Source organism: Pipistrellus hanaki (genome assembly GCF_964339955.1).
Source record: "Pipistrellus hanaki genome assembly, chromosome: 1".
NCBI classification, from domain to species: Eukaryota; Metazoa; Chordata; class Mammalia; order Chiroptera; family Vespertilionidae; genus Pipistrellus; species Pipistrellus hanaki.
This window is the reverse complement of record NC_140503.1, coordinates 93450209-93469103: the sequence shown is the minus strand read 5'-3', so window position 1 is coordinate 93469103 and position 18895 is coordinate 93450209. Positions and strand designations below refer to the sequence as shown.

General features: G+C 41.5%; 1 protein-coding gene across 1 annotated transcript in view; it reads left to right on the top strand.

The window, feature by feature from the left end:
• The window catches only part of ITGB1 (integrin subunit beta 1), a 56347-nt gene that overhangs the window by 2845 nt on the left and 34607 nt on the right, over positions 1-18895 (top strand). The gene's annotated exons all lie outside the window — the stretch shown is intronic.

Here is an 18895-nt window from a genome sequence, read left to right as displayed (position 1 = left end):
TTAGGAGCTGTGTGCAAAAGGAGCCAAACTGTATTTGGTAAAGTTCTCATCTTTTTAAAGATAGCTAATTCTAAGACTTTTACAGAACTGTTTTTGTTTGTTTTTTATTGTCTAAAGTTTTACATGCATCTTCTTTTTCCCCAGTTGACCTTTCCTCCCTTACCTGCAGCCATTCCCATCTCAAGCAAGCCTCTACCCCACAAGTGTCTAAGTCCATTCGATATGCTAATATGCATGCATACAAGGCCTTTGGTTGCTCTCTACCCACCCTCTCCCCTACTACTTGTCTCTGAATCTATTCTTGTTCATCACATTATGATGATTATTATATCACTCATCAGAGACCTGGTGCATGAAATTTGTGCACAGGGTTGGGGGGGTCGGGCCCTCAGCCAAGCCTACGGCCTTTCACCGGGAGCCCTCATAGGATGGCTGACTACATTTTAAAGAAATCACCCTGAACTTAATTTTCTTACTAATTCCTCCTTTTAAACTCCCCTCACTATCACATTATGTTTCTTTTTATTTAACTTTTTTCCTGGCCTTACCCCATTTTAGCATCCTTCTCTTTCCTTTTTTTCCCCTCCCTCCCTTTGAATCTCCCACGCCCCCCTCCTTCCATTCTCCCCCTTCATTCCTTACGTCTGTCTCCTTTTTACTCCTCCCCTCCACCCCCTCTGGGACCTGCTTTCAGTCCTGCCTGAGTCCACATTGATATTAAAGCTTCCGTTGGGAGGGGGGGAGCATTAACCCCCATCCCTGGCCAGGCCTTTGCCACTCCCTTTTCCCTGGCTTTCCTGCCACAGTCCTCCCATTCCCTGCCTGGGTCGCCCCAACTTCTAGTCAACAAAGTACACTTAACACACCACCAAACCTAACCCTGGCCAGTGTTTTTGGGGTCCAGCCTTTAGGGATGAAAGTGGTATCTTCCTTAGTGTCTGACTCTGCCCCATCTAAGCTGCTCCTTTCCTCCTAGCATGGGGCACCTGGCTCAGTGAGGGTGGCTGAGGCCCGTGAGGCCCAGGTGCTGCTGCTGCTGCTGCAGAGCAGGAGCGCCTCTTGCATGGAAGGCCTTGCACCTTCCACCCCTCCATCCCAATGGCCTGCACCAGGGGCCACTGCCCTCCTCCTGCATCTGGGTGGGGCTCCCTGCTCCTTAACACCGTAGCGCGCGCGCGCGCGCGCGCGCGCGCGCACACACACACACACACACACACACACACACACAAACACACACACGCAGCTGCTCCGCCCCCCACCCCACATGGATGCCACTCCCTCCCCCATGGAGCCCTGCATTTCCTTCCCTTTTCCATTCCTGCGTCTTTGTCTTGTTCCTTTTCTGTATTTCTGTTTCTCCTCTCAGTCTGTCTGCATGCAGGCCTGCCTTCCTCTCCCTCTCCTTTCTTATCCGCTCCTGTTGTATCCAATCCTACCTACAATGGGCCTTGCAGCTGCCTGAGCAGGGGGTGGGGACAGCCTGCTGAATGGTTATGTGATGGCATCCTGGACAATTTACATATTCCTCTATTATTAGTATAGATATGAGTGAGATCATGTGATATTTATCTTTCTCCGATTGGCTTATTTTGCTTAGCATAATGCTCTCCAGTTTCATGCATGCTGTTGCAAATGATAAAGGTTCCTTCTTTTTTATAGCAGCATACAATTCCGTTGTATAGATGTTACCACAGTTTTGCTTTTTTGTTTTTTTTTCCTTTTATTGTCTAAAGTTTTACATATGTCTGTCTTTTCCCCAATTGATCTCCCCATCACCAGCCATTCCCACCCAGGGCAAGCCCCCCATATCTGTGTCTATTGGATATGCTAATATGCATGCATACAAGTTCTTTGGTTGCATTCTAAACCCCCCCACCTCACCCCCCCACCCCCCCCACATACACACCATTTGTCTCTAGATCAATCTATTCTTGTTCGTCAAATTAAGTTGATCATTATATCCCACATATGAGTGAGATGATGTGATGTTTATTTTCTCCAACTAGCTTATTTTGCTTAACAATGTTCTCTAGTTCCATCCATGTTGTTGCAAATGTTAGAAGTTCTTTTTTTTTTTTTTTTTTTTTTTAATAGCAGCATAGTATTCCATTGTGTAGATGTATCACAGTTTTCTAATCCACTCATCTTCTGATAGGCACTAATGGTGTTTCCAAATCTCAGCTCTGGTGAATTGTGCTGCTATGAACATAGGGGTGCATATATCCTTTTTGATTGGTGTTTTTGTTTTCTTGGGATATGGTCCTAAAAGTGGGATTACTGGTTCAAATGGGAGTTTCATTTTTAACAAAACACCATACTGTTCTCCACAGTGGCTGTACCACCAGCGGTGCAAGGGGGTTCCTTTTTCTCCACGTCCTTGCTAGCACTTGTCATTTGTTGATTTGTTGATGAGAGCCATTCTGACAGGTATGAGATGGTATCTCATTGTTGTTTTGATTTGTATCTCTCGGATGATTAGACTTTCAGCGTGTTTTCATATGTCTCGGGGCCTTCTGTATGTCCTCTTTCGCAAAGTGTCTATTTAGATCCTTTGCCCATTTTTTTTAATTGGATTGTTAATCTTCCTTTTGTTGTATGAATTCTCTGTAAATTTTGAAGATAAAACTCTTATCAGAAACATCATTGGCAAATATGTTCTCCCATGCAGTGGGTTTTCTTGTTGTTTTGTTGATTTTTTTTTTTTTTTTCTGTGCAGAAGCTTTTTATTTTGATATAGTCCTATTTGTTTATTTTCTCCTTAGTCTCCATTGTCATTGTAGCTGTCTGTAAAGATATTGCTATGACATGTCTGCTATTTTGCTGCCTATGTAGTCTTGTGGGATTTTTATGGTTTCCCGTTCTACATTTAAGATATTTAGCTATTTTGAGTTTGTTTTTGTGTATGGTATAAGTTGGTGATCTAGTTTCATTTTTTTGCATGTACCTGACCAAATTTGCCAGCACCATTGAAGAAACTGTCTTGACTCCATTGTATGGTCTTGCCTCCTTTGCCAAAAATTAATTGAGCATAATGGCTTGGGTTGATTTCTGGGTTCTCTGTTCTGTTCCATTGGTCTGTATGTCTGTTCTTTTACCAGTACCAGGCAGTTTTGAGAACCGTGGCTTGTTAATATAATAGCTTGATATTTGGTCTTGTGATTCTTTGTTCTTTTTTTTTTTGTCAGGATTGCTGTGGCTATTTCGGGTCTTTTTTTTAATTTCAGATGAATTTTTGGAGAGTTTGTTCTACAGAGTTAAGTTTTATTAATAGAATAATAAAATGTGGGTTTTTAAAAGTCAGCTACTTTTAAATTTTATTTTTTGTCTTTGGCTTTAGAGAAGATAAGGTTAACTATATTTAGCAGTATGCCAAAGTATGTGTGTATCATTTCATCATGAAATATATGTGTGTGAATCAAAGAAAGCATTTCAAATGACTATTTGAAGCAGTTTCTTTGTGTGTATTTCTTACTATAGGGACATTATACAGTTTCTAAAAATGTAGGTTCCTGAACTTTAGGAATGTTTTCATTAAGGTTTATAGTATCTTACTATATTGCTGTAGACATACATGTATTTTAACTTATAAGTAAATATGCATATATTTTGGGTGTCTGTATGTATGCTCAAAATATTTTCTTAAATATATTTTTATTGAGTTCAGATAGGAAGGAAGAGGGAGAGAGAGAGAGAAACATCAATGATAAGAGAGAATCATTGGTCAGCTGCTTCCTGTACTCCCCCCACTGGGGATCAAGCCTGCAACCCAGGCATATGCCCTGACTGGGAATCAAACTCAGAACCCTTCAGTCCCCAGGCTGACACTCTATGCACTGAGCCAAACTGGCTAGAGCTGCTCAAAATAGGTTTAGTAATAAAGGTGAGTGATCCAAAAGCTTTGGAGATCATTGATATGTGTACGAAATGATTTGGTTGGGGGTACAAGAACTACTGAATTTAGGAGGGAAAATTGATAAAACTTGGAGTTTGAGGTAAGAGAGATGAGAGAAATCCAGTGCACAGATTTCTGATTAAATGATGCCATTTGCCAAGATTGGCAATATGACAAGGGGGTGATCTAGTTGACTGAGGGAGGGGGAATGAATTTATAATAATGCTGAGGGGCTTTTTTTAAGGTGTGTATGGGACATACACACATAGAGATGTTTAGAGTGTAGAATGGCAGCACACACAACAAAAGTCTGGTTGGTAATTCTTAGTCTGTGAATGCTAGATGAAGCAATAGGCTGCAGGTGAAAATACCAATAGAGAGTGTAGAGCAAGCATATCTAACTCAAAAGCTAACATGGGCCAAATAAACAAGGTTTAAGTTTATGTGGGCTGCAAAAAATAAAAGCTTCAATTTTCATAGAAAAATAGGTTTATTTTGATAGAGACATGCTGAATGAATACAGAGGGCTGACTAAATGAGTAATCCTTAACATAGAATAATAGAACATTTCAATAAAAATTAATACTTTTCCTTGGACATTAACCTATCAGACACTGAATAACCACAAATTAATAAGCATAACGCAAATAAACCTATTTTTCTTGTTCTTCGAAAGCAAAATATTTCCTTTTGCACACATTAAACAAATCAGTTGAAGACTAATTATGTGGCAATTGGCTTGCTGAAATATTTGCTGCTAGTATTAGTTGAGAGAAATGGTGTGCCTGCACGTAAGGTGAAGAAGGGAAATGAATGCAACATGATTATAGTAATCAGTCATTAGCGAATGTTGTAGTTCGTTATTAATAACTAGAGGCCCAGTACATGGATTCTTGCACCAGTGGGGTCCCTTCGTCTGGCCTGTGGGGATCAGGCCAAAACCGGCTCTTGGACATCCTCTGATTGTGAGAAGGTGCAGGCTGAGGGACCCCACTGGTGTATGATCAGGGCCAGGAAGGGAAAAAAGGAGGGCTACAGGATATGTCTGGCCTGTTTCCCAGTCCCTGATGGGCCAGACCCTAGTAGCAAGCTAACCTACGGTCAGAGTGTCTGCCCCCTAGTGGTCAGTGCGTGCCATAGCTACCAGTCGAATGGTCTAATGCTCGCTTAGGCTTTTACACATATAGATTATGTATAACGGTATTGTAAAAATTAAGTTACAAAATTTTCATTAAAATGTTTTTTACATACTGTTATATTGGCTGGACCACAAAATTATTTGTTGTGGGCTGCAAGTTTGACATGCTTGGTGTAGAGCACATGTGTCAAACACAAGGCCCGCGGGCCAAATCCAGCACGCCAGGCCTTGGAATGTGGCCCGCACCGCGCTGTCATCACTGCACTCTGCTGTCAGTTTATGACATTGTCAGTTTATGACTGTTCAGTAAACCATTCGGCCCGCGATTTAGGCTGGATTTTAGATTTTGGCCCCTTCTTTGATTGAGTTCGACACCCCTAGTGTAGAGTAAAAAGAGGCCAAGGAGAACTTTGGAACACTTAGTGGTCAATGTCTGGGAAGATGCAAAGGAGTCTACAAAAGCATTTCCCTTTCCCAGTTTCTAATTCCTTTGTGTGGCAGTTCAGTGAGTGACTTGGGTATTTGTGGGTTTTCCTTTTGACATGTGTGGTTTAAAGACAGACTAATTTTTTGAGATAGAGAAGCACTTTGATGCAGTAAGGTTTCTTGATTGGGAGAGAGGAAATATGGGTTTCAGTGCAAGTTCTGCTGTTTTGACTTTCTCTGTGAGCTTAGTGGAAATACTTCACCTTTGAATAAGGCTTTAGTTCTGTATTTATACCAGTAAGTAGTGGTCTCTACTTTCCCACATTCTGTGAGTTGAAGGGAAGCTGCTGTTTGACCTGAGCACTGCAGAGTGCTGCTCTTCTCTTTCTCCCATAAATAAACAGTTTCTTGTATCATAACCATAGTGGGGGAGGTGCTGTGCCACATTCTTGTTTAAAGGAAGCTTGCTGCCATGGGCAGTGTGGTTCAGTTGGTTGGAGCATTGTCCCGTATACCAAAAGGTGTAGGGTTTGATTCCCGATCAGGGCACATACACAAGTTTCGAGTTCCACCCCCAGTCAGGTTGCATGATGTTTCTTACATCGATGACTCTCTCTTCCTCTCTCTAAAATAAAATAATAATAATAATAATAATAATAATAATTTTTTTAAAAAAGCCTGCCAATGCTAAACAGCCAAATCTGTTACTCTTTGCTCTTAGTTAGCTTGTACCTCTGTTGTGCATTACATTTTAATCTATCTGTATAATGAGTGCCAGTTACCTGAAAAATGTTTTGCTGAGTAGGTGTAGGAGCAATAAGTTGTCATGGACCTTGCTGTTGAGTATACCAGTATTGTGGAGTTGGGACAAGTATGTTCAGTCTAGGGAAAAATAACAAGTACCACAGAATATTTTACACAATGTTCTATATAAAATAATACTTTTTTAAAAAAATATATTTTATTTATTTTGTACAGAGAGGAAGGGAGAGAGATAGAGAGTTAGAAACATCGATGAGAGAGAGTCATCCATCAGCTACCTCTTGCACACCCCCTACTGGGGATGTGCCCGCAACCAAGGTACATGCCCTTGACCGGAATTGAACCCGGGACCTTTCAGTCCCCAAGCCGACACTCTATCCATTGAGCCAAACCGGTTTCGGCTAAAATAATACTTTCTAATAGATCTTGAGAAAAAGATCAGCACTGGAGTGATTTTGGAAGGTTTTGTAGAGGAGCTTACAGAGTTATGAGCAAATATGTGGATTGATAGATGGGTGATATATTCAAAGGACAGTGTGTTGTACAAAGCAGAATCTAGTCTGATTTAGCAAATATTTTTGATGACTTCTAAAATGGGAGATCAAAGTACTTTTAAAAATTTAGATATAGTATTTATTTTTTATTGGATAAAGTGAAAGGATTGTGTTGAATAAATCTAGGATTAAGATGCAAAAAACAAAACAAAACATTGAAGACCTACATTCTTGCCTTCAGTTCTAGTCTGATGAAGTTCACAGACACAAATACAATTAATTATAATGGAAGTTTTATAATGGAATTAAAGTAACACATTATTGACCATCACTAAAGGTTTGTCATTCACTGTGGTAGGCACTACAAAGATGATGTTTTAGTACCACAAAGAATGGAGTAGTTAATTTTGCTTATTGTGGATGGAGATGAAGAGCCAACGAAGGCCAAAATAAAGCCAGACAGGTAGAAGAAAAGTTAGTATTTAATTTTGTTCTAGGGAATGTAGTTTCAGTGGAGTAATGAACAAAGTATTTACATGAAAAAAATTTGGGGAATCAACCATTTGAAGTATGCAAGTCATATGTCAGTGGTAAGTATTGAATGAATATATAAACAACTTAGCTTTCATACTCTATGAAATTAGGAATAGTAATTTTTTGGCACTCCAATATTTTATAGTTTATGTATGATATATTTCATATAAATTTAGTGCTTTGAAAGGGGTGATGGTGGGTTATAATTCATTATTGCAGGAAGAAGCTGTAATTCAAAAAAGTGCAGTCAATGTTATATTAGGGAAACACATCAAAAAAGCACAATAGGCAATGGATTTGTGCTTCTTAAAGAAGCATGGGTTTTAAAAGATTGAGAACCTTTTATTAAATAGATACTTGGTTTCTTATATTTAGAAGCCTATGACCAGTGAATGAGTAGGAACTTAGAAGAAAATTCAGTAATCAAGTAAACTGTGATCTGTACAAGGTATTTGTTGCTAAGAGCTTTTTCATTCATAGTCATATTTTATCCTTAAAACAGTTCCAAGTTAGATATTATGCCCAGCTTAGTACTGAGCAAAATGAGAATGTTATTTTTCCCTATGTTTAGTTAGGTTTTAAAACATTTTTTACATATTTAATTCATACCCAGCACTGCTTGTTCTACACTCCACTACAGGACAGAGAGGAAATGTGACAAATGACATGGTCAACATTTATTAAAGTTTTGATCGAGAAAAAATTTTGGAGTGGCCTACTTAAAAAGTGGATAAAATTACATAGTTTGGGAACATAGTTTACAATTCTCCTTAATTGAAATTATGTGCAAGAAATTGTGCTTTCAAGTGCTTACTGATACCACTAATCAGAATGGATAACTTTCTTTTTTTTTTTTTTTTTTTTTTGCTAGCTCCATTCACAGTTATCTTTGTATACTTGCTTCAAAGTAAAATTTCCCAACTGAAACTGTTACTAACTTTTTCTTTCTACTCACAGAGAAAGCAACACCTATAGATATACAAAAGTATAAAGAAGGGGTGGCCTGTGGGGATTGGGCCAAAACCCACAGTCCAACACCGCCTGCAGTTGTGATATTGTATCAGCTCCTGCTCATCCTGGCCCCACTGTGCCTGCTGTGGGCTCGTGCCCAATCAGTCCAGATCAGGAGAGGGGGGTGCCACCACAGCAGTACTTGGCAGCCGCAGTCGCCAGCCCATGGTGAGCCCTGCGTGTGGTACCCTCCTGAGGGGAGTGGCCTGCGGAAGTGGGCCGAAACTGGCTCTCCGAGGGACCTCACCAGTGAACTATTGGGCCCAGGGAAGGACCACAGGAGGGCTCCAGGGCGTGTCCGGCCTTGTCTCATCCAGATCCGGTGGTGTGGCTGGCTGGCTGGTGAGAGACACTGGAGGTTGCCAGCCGGAAGGGACTGTGGGAGGGCTTCAGGGCGTTTTGGGCCTATCTTGCTCAGCTGGACACCAGCAGCCAGCTAACCTACTGGTAGGAGTGTCTGCACCCTGGTGGTCAGTGCACATCATAGTGAGTGGTTGAGCGGCCTTAGCATATCATTAGCATATTATACTTTGATTGAACAGTTGACCAGTCAGCAGATGACAGGGCACTTAGCATTTTAAGCTTTTATTATATAGGATATGTTGTATATCCATTCTTTATCTTCCTCTTGCACTTGTGGACTGGGTGGGAAGTGGTAATAATTGACCTTCCATATGCTCATTTTCCTGGAGAAGATGGCTATTTTGTCTTCAGTCTGTTATTTAAAGTATCTGGTGTGGTTATGAGCTATTCTCAGATTTCACATTGTTTTAGGAACCTGTAGCTTGAGTTGCCAAGCCTTTGTTGTTGGAGCTCATTAGTCTTAAAACCTTTTTTCTTCTGGGTGGGTGGAGTGAATTTTAGGAAGTTTTCTAGTTCAGGGTACTGTTTTATTTACCCACAATAAATGGAAAAGTACTTCAAGTAAGTACTTAGTTGCATCTTTGCTTTGAAATACTTAGCATCTTATCTTCTCTTTCCTGTTCTCTATGCTTCTCCACACCCCTTCTTCATCCTTTCTGCTAAGTTTTTCTTAATTATTAACTCTAACTTATTATTTGGGGTGTGATTTGGGGGTGGGGAGGGGTGTTGAGGTTTAATTGGTCTTCCTGTGAGGGGAAAGTTGCTCTTGCTCTGGATAAATTCACCCCCAACTCTCGCCCTCATATTTGATGGTATCCTGAAAGATCAGTAGGATTTTCCAGATTTCCTTCTATTTATGCTCTGCCATCTCATTGCTTTCTGCACTGGGCAAAGTGGAATGAAAGCAGACCTTCTAGTCCCAGTCAGGCCTTCAAATAACTGCAGCCCAACTGATGGCTTGACTGCAACCTGGAAGAAACCCTCTGTCAGAATCACCTGCTAAGAGTCTCCTAATTCCCACAAAGTAAGGGAAATTAACAGTTGCATCTGATTTGTGGAATCTAATGAACAAAATAAACTAACAAAATAAAAACAGACTCACAGATAGGGAACAGACTGACAGCTATCAGAGAGGAGATGATTGGGGTCTGGATGAAAAAGGTGAAAGGATTAAGCAAGAAAAAAAAACAAACATCCAGAGACATAGAAAAGAGGGAAACGGGGGTTAATCTTACTTAGGTGTAGAATTTAAAATAAGTATCTAATTATACTTGTTAATGTAATTAGTATTTATTTATTATAATAATAAACATCTGACTAAAAATGCAGTATAATAAGGTTGTGATATTGTATCAAAATAAGTACTATATGAATGGTAATAATCAACATTGTAGTTGTGTTATTTCTTACCCTTTATCTTTTATTCCATATCTTGTCTCTCCTAACATAGATCAATCTAAAGTTTTCTGGTTATAATTATGATTCCAGCCACTGCTACTGGGAACATTTCTGTGACTGTTGGTTTAACTGCATCTTTTCTTGAGTTACCTCCATTATTTCAATCCCTGGGGCTTCTCTAGCAAGCTCTCTTGTCTGTGGCCTTCTGTAGCAGCCTTGTGGGCAAATGCACTGTAGTTCTTAGAAGTGTGGGGAAATTAATGTCCCTTGGGACAAATTTACCAATGGGGACTGAATTGATAAAATGCACTTCTGCACTTTGACCCTCCTGTGGGAAGACTTTTTATACACTTCTCAAAACTTCCCAGCAAGATCAAGCCTCCAGGCAGTAAATCAGGTATCCTGAGGTTGGCTTTTCTCTTTTTCCTGATTCACTTTCTTCAGTACCTCTTTCCTGGGCTCATCTTTGGACTACACCCTTTGCCTGGAGTCCTGTTCTTGTCTCAGGCTTCTTTTGGGGCAAGAACCTTGATTAAAACACGTATCCATAGCTATACTTTCACTTAGAACTTTTGACCCAACATTGTGAAGTTTTAAAACCTCTTGGGCTTACTTCTCCCTCCTTTGTTTATGTGGGCTCCTTTTCTCTCACCGCCCCGTGTAGTCTCTAGTCCTTTGACTTTGTCCTCATCTTTGTTGTTAACTTTTTGTCAACTCCATTTCTTGATGCACCCCAGCCCTTCTGCACTTGCCCTGTAAACTAGTGGGTTAATTCAGTGATTTCAAATTGGCATCTGAGAATGATAGGAGGTAATCTCAGTGATTTCAGCATTTCTACAATATTTTAAAAAATAATTTTGTGCTTTTGTGCTGATAATTACAGTTATAACCAACAAACATTTGGTTATACTGAGTAATTGTTACTTCAGTGCCTATGTTTGTATTTGCTTCTATGTGTAAATTACCTTTGGTTATAATGTATAGGAACCTATATCTAGCCTTAAGTTGAAAATCATCATCACTAGGATATCCACAGTAACTATTTTTTATTAAAAGAGGATCTGCACATTAACTAATCTGAGAAACTTTTCTTTCCTCTGAGTAATATCAGAGAAAAATGTCATTCAATATTTAAGCATTGATTTTGTGTCAAACACTTCTGGTGCAATGAATGAATAAGACACTCCAAGGCTCTGTTTTCTTGGAGCCAGAACCCATCAGGGAAGATAGATAACAGGTAGTTGCAAGTGAAATAAGTATATAATTGTGCCTTTATAAATTAAGATGTCATTACCTGCTGGCCCCTCAGCATTGCCCTATAATCCTATTGTATCTTCCCCAGCCCCATCTCTTTTTCTCTCAGGGTAGTACTTACTTCCTATTTCAGAAAACAACAACAACAACATAGGCTGTTACTGGTGAATGCTCTCAGCTTCCTACCTCCTGCCCTCACTGAGAGAAAAGGTGCTGCACCGCTCTTTAGGGTAGTATAACCCCTTGTGCTCTGGTTGCCATTCCTCTTTGCTTCAAGGAGTTCTGGATCCATTATTTACTTTTACTCTTTTCTGTGTCTTCACCTCTTTAAGTTTGCCCTTACCTCTTCTCTCTTCCTAAGAATTTTTCACAATCTCATTCATTTTCCTAATTTCAATTGCCACCTACATAGTAACAGCTCTCAGATACGTATTTCTAGCCCTGCTATATTTCCTGAGATCCAGAATCCTATGTCTTAACTTACCAGTCAGTATCTTTTCTATATTCACAGAAGCATTTCGGTCTATATTTCTAAAACAAAAGTTATCATTTTCTCCCCTAACTTCATTCTTCTGTATTCTTTATTTGAAAGTGATGATTCTTTTTTCTCTCTGACCCTATCTAACAATCATCAGATTCTACTGTTGCTACCTCCTAATCACTGATTGATCTTCTTGTCCATTGCTACTGTCTGAATTTAGATATTTATAACCTCTTACTTGAACCTTGGCAGTAAATTTTATACATCTCTTGTGGCTCCTCTCTTGCCATTCAACCTCTCCATTAGGGGTGTCGAACTCAATCAGAGAAGGGGCCAAAATCTAAAATCCAGCCTAAATCGCGGGCCGAATGGTTTACTGAACAGTCATAAACTGACAATGTCATAAACTGACAGCGGAGTGCAGTGATGACAGCGCGGTGCGGGCCACATTGCAAGGCCTGGCGGGCTGGATTTGCCCCGCGGGCCTTGTGTTTGACACATGTCTACATCATTAACTTACTGCAATATATTTGTTGTCATGTCATTAAAGAGTAACCTTAAAACTGTTGTTTTGAAAGTTATATTCACAGAAGCATTTCAGTCTATATTTCTAAAACAAAATTTATTATTTTTTGGCAACAAATACATTTCCTATATAATTAAAGGGTAATATGCAAATAGACCAAAGGGTGGAAAGACCAGTTGCTATGACGTTAACTGACCACTAGGGGGCAGACACTCAATGCAAGAGCTGACCCCTGGTGGTCAGTGCACTTCCACCGGGGGAGTGCTGCTCAGCCACAAGCCTGGCTGATGGCTGGCATGCGCAGCGTCAGTGGTGGGAGCCTCTCCCACCTCCATGGCGGCGCTAAGGATGTCTGACTGGTGGCTTAGGCCTGCTCCTAAGTCGCCAGTTGGACATCCCCTGAGGCTCCTGAACTGCTAAAGAGTACAGGAAAGGTACAACCTCCCCCCACACACACACACAACACACACACACACACACACACACACACACACACACACTCCTGAGTGCATGAATGTTGTGCCCTGGGCTTCTAGTCTATCAATAATTGAATCTAAAAATCAAAATAAACGAACAAGTAGTTTGCTTGCTTCCATTTCTTTCATTTATAACATGTTTCTTTGTCTTGTATTTTTGCTGCTTCTCTGAGTTTGTTTTTATGTATTAGTTAGAAATGCAATGTCTCCTGAAATTCTTAGAGTGTCTTTGTGTAGTAGATGTCCTGTAGGGCCCAGTGGCTCAGCCTCCCCAGTCATGTGAGCTGGGCTCTCTAGGGGGCTTATATATAGTGATCCTTGATTGCTGTTAGTGTTACTGGGAGGACTTGACCTCCAGGCCAATTGGCTTTAAGGACTACTTGTAACTACAGTGGAAGAGCTGCTATTTAGGAGACACTCCTATGGAGCAGGACTTGCTTCAGTGGGGCTTTGGTGCCTGCTGAGTCTGCCCCTTGAGTGTGTCACTTAGAGTTGTGTAATGTTGTAACGTGCTATGGTTTGAAGCTGTCCACCAGGTGCTAGGGCCTGGACCACTGAACTGAGACCTCCAGAGAGGTGCAAAGTCAGCCACTATCTGGGGCCACCCAGCAGGAGCTACAGAGAGATCCACAGATGGCTGCTATTTGTAGTGGGCTAGGAAGTTCCCAAGCAAGGCCCAGCTGTGAAAGCAAGGCAAGCTGATCCTAGTGCCAGGTCTTGGACCTTTTATTGAGGCCAGCTGCAGCTTTTTTGAGAGATTTTAGTAAAAACGTTTTTCATATGAATGGACAGGCCATTCATATGAAAAAACTGCTGCAAACAGGTTGGGTGGGGCAACAAATTGGATGGGACAGGGTCTCAGAGAATCACAAGGGCTGAGCCAACAATATGAGTTATGCTGATGGAAACTCAGATATGGCTGCCCGCTAGCTCTGTGATGGGGAGGTACCAACACAGGAACAATGACCCCTGCAAGCACCCCTATCTGGGAGAGAGCCACCCCTGAATTCCTGCCCCGATGTTAGTTAATCCAGTTCTTGCCCTAATGTGTCTGGGTCTCCCAAAAGCTACCTGGTACTGGAGTTCAGAGGGATGGGGTCCAAATCAGTGTGTGTGCTGGCCCTTTAAGAGGAATACCTGTCACTCAGCCACAATCCCTGCTTGTTTTTACAGCCCAAAATTATGTCTTTCTAGCTCTGGAACCTTGAGCTGGGGGTCTAGTGTGCTGCTGGGACCTCTTGCTCCTCATGGGCGTCCTCCACAGGGATGATCTCCCTCCTGATTAAAAAAGTGGCTCATGTGGGTGCCAGACCAGCTTGTTTTGTGCCCCTCTTACCAGTCTCGGTGTGCTTTCTTCTTAACTTCTCTAGTTGTAAGACTTCTATTCAGCCAGCTTCCAGGCAGTTCTGAATGATGGTTGTTCCATATTTTTGTTGTAGTTTTGATGTAGGAGGCAACACATACCAGTGTTTACCTATACCACCATCTTGGTTCCTCTCTGCCCTATTTTTTTTTTTAATAATATATTTTTTTATTACATTATTATTTTTGTACATATACCAATGCCCCCCCCCCCTCCTGTACATACCCTCCCTCTCCAGAGTTTTGTATCCATTGGTTGTACTTATATGCATGTATACAAGTCCTTCCGTTGATCTCTTATCTCCCCCAGATCTCCCCAATCTCCCCACTGTAATTTGACAGTCTGCTTGTTGCTTTACTGTCTATATCTATCTTTTGGTTCTTCAGTTTATAATGTTCTTTATCATCCATAAATAAGTAAGGTCATGTGGTGTCTCTCTTTCATTGGCTGGCTTGTTTCACTCAGCATTTGTGTTTTTTTTTTTTTGTTTGTTTGTTTTGTTTTTTTCAATTTCCTTACTCTATATTGAATATAATCTAAACTTTTTTAGCATGGCTTTGAAGGCTCTCTGTAATTCAACTTCTGCTTCACTGGTCTCTGTTTCTGTTATTTCCCCCTTATAATTTAAACTTCACAAATAGTTAAGTACTTTAGGATTCTTTTTGGCCTCTATATTAAGATTTTAACGTAATTGATACTTACTGTAGAAAATTACAAGCTTAAAAATAATCACTCATCTCACTGACCAGATTTAACTACAAATAACATAAACAGAGAGAGGCCTGGTGCACAGATGTGTGCACATTGAAAGGAAATTAATTAGAAGGTGTCCAGCAGGGAGGACTGGGCAAGATGGGCCAGGCATGCCCTGAAGCCAACCTCCTGCAGTCCCTCCCCAGCAGGTCACACCTGGAGTGATGCTGGAGCTGAAAAGGCATCTGCAGAGTGAGCAGGGGTCCCTCCGGCAGGTGGGGTCCCTCGGCCTGGCCTGTGAGGATCGGGCAGAAACCGGAAGTCTGATATCCTCCAAGGGGTTCCTGAGTGTGAGAGGGCACTTGCAAAGTTGCTTTCGCACAGCAGCTCCTGTGTTGACTGTCTGCCCTCTGGTGGTCAGTTGGCCAGTCACTTAACCCCTATATATATATATATGGGCCCAATGCAAGAATTCGTGCACCTTGAAAGGAATTGTGGGCCGCGCAGCTGCAATGGGCACAGGGGTGGGTCTCAGCCGATCATCTGTGCTCCCGCCCAGCCCTTCCCACTGCAGCCACTGGTCCGCTGTCTGCTGGCTGCCCTGCTCCTACTGCCACCATTCTCACATGCTGACAGTGCTGGCCTCCCACGCACCCACCGATGGCACAACGCCATTGGGGTCGGTGCCAGCAGTGGGTGCAAGTAGGGCCATCGCTGGCAGCAGATGCGAGAGGTGGCTGTTGGCCCCTATCACTCCTCAGGAGCAAAGGAGGTGGAGAAGTCTTGAGGGGTGATCAGGCCAGCAGCCGCTGCTGGCACCTGCTGATGGCGCTGAGCAATCAAGGCCCAAGTTAGGCACTGGCAGTGGGAGCAAGCGGGGCTGTCTCTGGCAGCAGGTGCGAGCACTGGATAGGACCATGGTGCACAGGAGCAAAGAATTTTCAGTAACTGCCAGAGGTTCTCCCTGATGACAGTGAACAGCACCCCACCTTGGTCTGGCGTCCCCAATCACTTGCTCCACCCTCCATGTTCCACACTCTACCACCTGCTGCTGATGCCCATCATGTTCCACGCACACCCCCTGGTGGTCAGTGCAACTCAGAGTGACCAGTTGTTTGGTTGGTTATCCCATAGTTCAGTCTATTTGCATATTAGGATATATATATATATATATATATATATATATATATATACACACACACACACACATACATACACACACACACTCACACTTTTTTTCTGGTCTTCTTCCTCTAAAGATAGAGACAGTTCCACTTGTGGAGGTGTGTAGTCACATGACTTAATTAGAAATTAAGGCTGAAAAGGAATAATTAGAATTCATCTCAGGACCCCATGACTTTGCATGTACAAACCTTTTTATCTGAAAGTCTTTTCTCCATTTGCCAACCTATTTCTTACATGTCTAATTCTGGCTGAAACATAGCCATTTCCATGAAGCCTCTGAACATAACGGGCAGATTTTGGGTCCTTAGTGCACTTTGTTTTTGTCTTCATTATAGAAAACATCATGTCATTTTGTAATTATTTGAATTTTTATCTTTGAAGTGAAAATTCCTTGAGATATCTCTAGATAGGGCACAAACCTGACATAGTTGTCTGATGAACTTTCAGAGACACGAGTGGTACAAGGAAATAGAGTGTTTTAAGAACAATGGTGAAATGTATTAAATATGTAATTTTTGTGGGTCGTAAGCTGCTGTGTCTCCTCAAGTGCATATTGTAGATAGTCAAGACATTTTTTAACGAATTAATGAATGTAAAGGATAAGGGAAGTCTGGAAAGTATTCTTTTGTAAGAGCAGTTGTACATGCATGATAGCAAGTAGACACCAATTATGGCAGAAGTAGTAGGAGGTTTTGAAATGGAGACCAGTGTAGACAACTATTTCTAGACCTTTGAATAGAAGAGGATACAAAAAATAGGGTCAGGATAATATCGGAAGGCATCTCTCCTTGTTGGCCCCTAATATATGCTATTCTATGTGAAATGTTCTTGATGGAAACTCCTTAAGCCACCTTTTCTCTGTGTAAGAATTCCTGGAAACACAGCACAGGCCCCCATTCCCAAGATGGTTGTTTCTCTGTAGTTCCTCTTCACTATCCGGCTCTCTGCTGCTGACTTTCCTGGTGGCCACTTCAAACCAGGCTCTCTTCTAACTCTTATCGTCCTACATCATTCTTCTTTATTTTTAACTTCTGTCTTCTGTCTCCTGTGGCTTCTGTTTTTTGGACAGAAATCCTGTCCTTTTTACATTACCAGCCAGTGACTGTGCCTCTGTTTTGCCGGTACACTGACCAGTCACAGGAGAGCTGACATTTGTCCTTGAGCTGCTCTTAGATGTTGTCCTTATTCTCTCAGCTGTGCTTCAGCACTAAAGTCTTCATTTGTCTTGTTCTGGGTTTGAGCTCTTCCAGAGGCCTACTGTTTTCATAGGCTGATCTTTGATTTGACAATGTTTATAGGAGGACGATGGCATTTAAAGAAATATTTTAAAACTATGTAACCTAAGAATGATAGGAAATATTTTCTGTTACCTAATAACGTTATTTTAGTGGTGATTCTCTGAAGTGTGTAATATTTTAAGAGGTTTCTCAAGATAGTCTAGTGAAGTAGCCTGAGAAGTATGAAACACTATCAGTCCATATATGGTCTTTGTGCAGAAACTGCCTTTGATGCTCCGTTTGACACAGTCATGCATTTCCTTAGGAGTCTTAATGTTCCAGGTCCTTTTAGTCATTGAAATTGATAACATTTGAGTTGCTTAGAAGTATGGTCTACATGGATTTATTACAAGTTGCATCTTTTAGGTAGGCCTTAAAAGGTGAACTGTTAAGCATTTCACACTTTGTGTCAGTTTTCTTGGTCTTTTGGATCCAGTCACTGATATATAAGCACAACTCTAAGCTCCTGGCATAAAAAAAAAAAACACAAAAAAACAAAAAAAAAACTTGGCTAGTCTGAGCACATTTGCCAAGTGGATGACTATGCATGTTTATTATTACTTTTCTCTGGGAAGCTAACAGAGAAAAGGGGACAACTGTTCACATCAGGGAAAATGCAAGTGCTCTAAGACAACTTTAAAGTACTGTTATGGGAGCTATGGAAATTGCATCCTGGAGTGTAAGGTTTTGAAGATGGAGGTTTTTAAGAAATATATTTTGCGAAATAAAGGAAATTTACCAAATGAATACTGGCACACAGCTAGCTACTTATCCATAAAAGAAGAAAAGACTATAACAGTTTAAAAACAATAAATCCAAATGCATAATTATTTTACTGGCTGCTAGTCCAGAGCAGAAAGTAGTTAAGGGATAGGATCAGTGATCTCTGGCTATAGCTGTCTTCAACAAATTGGGAAGTATAGATTAATATAGTAAAAACTTGCTATCTCTATATATAAAAAGCTAAGTGTCCGTGTGTCTGACCAGTAGCTATGACACATACTGTCTACCGGGGGCAGATACTAAAGGCAGAAGCTGCCATGACTCGCACTGGCCATCTACACTAATAAAAGAGTAAGATGCAAATTGCCCTTACTTTCGTGACACCCACCAGCCAATCAGGAGTGAGTATGCAAATTTACCCAACAAAGATGGTGGGTTAATTTGCATACACAGGTGCCAAGTGGCCAGGGGTGTTCCACACTGCCCCAGATGCTCTAGGCCTCTGGAAAGTGTGGGAAGGCGGAAAGGATGCTCCGACTGGAGCAAAGGTGGTGCCAGCAGCCAGGGTAAGGAAGGCCCATTCTTACACAAATCTTCGTGCATCGGGCCTCTAGCTTAAAAATAGACATCACTACGAATGTGGTGTCAACAAACCAACACTCAGCTTCCCTCAAGTGGGACACAGCCCACCACCACCCAGGAGCAACACCTTACCAAATTGCAGCCATTGCTGTCAAGACCCCATGGCAAAAAATGTAGCCCACAGCCCAGCCCAGCCAAGGAAATGGTCACTGTAGGTGCCAGGTAATAATGTCACGTAGCAGCACCTGGCTTCCTCTCCCTAGTGACTTGCCTCCTTGGAGTCTCTTCAGCCCAGAAACCCAACTTGCTTTATAACC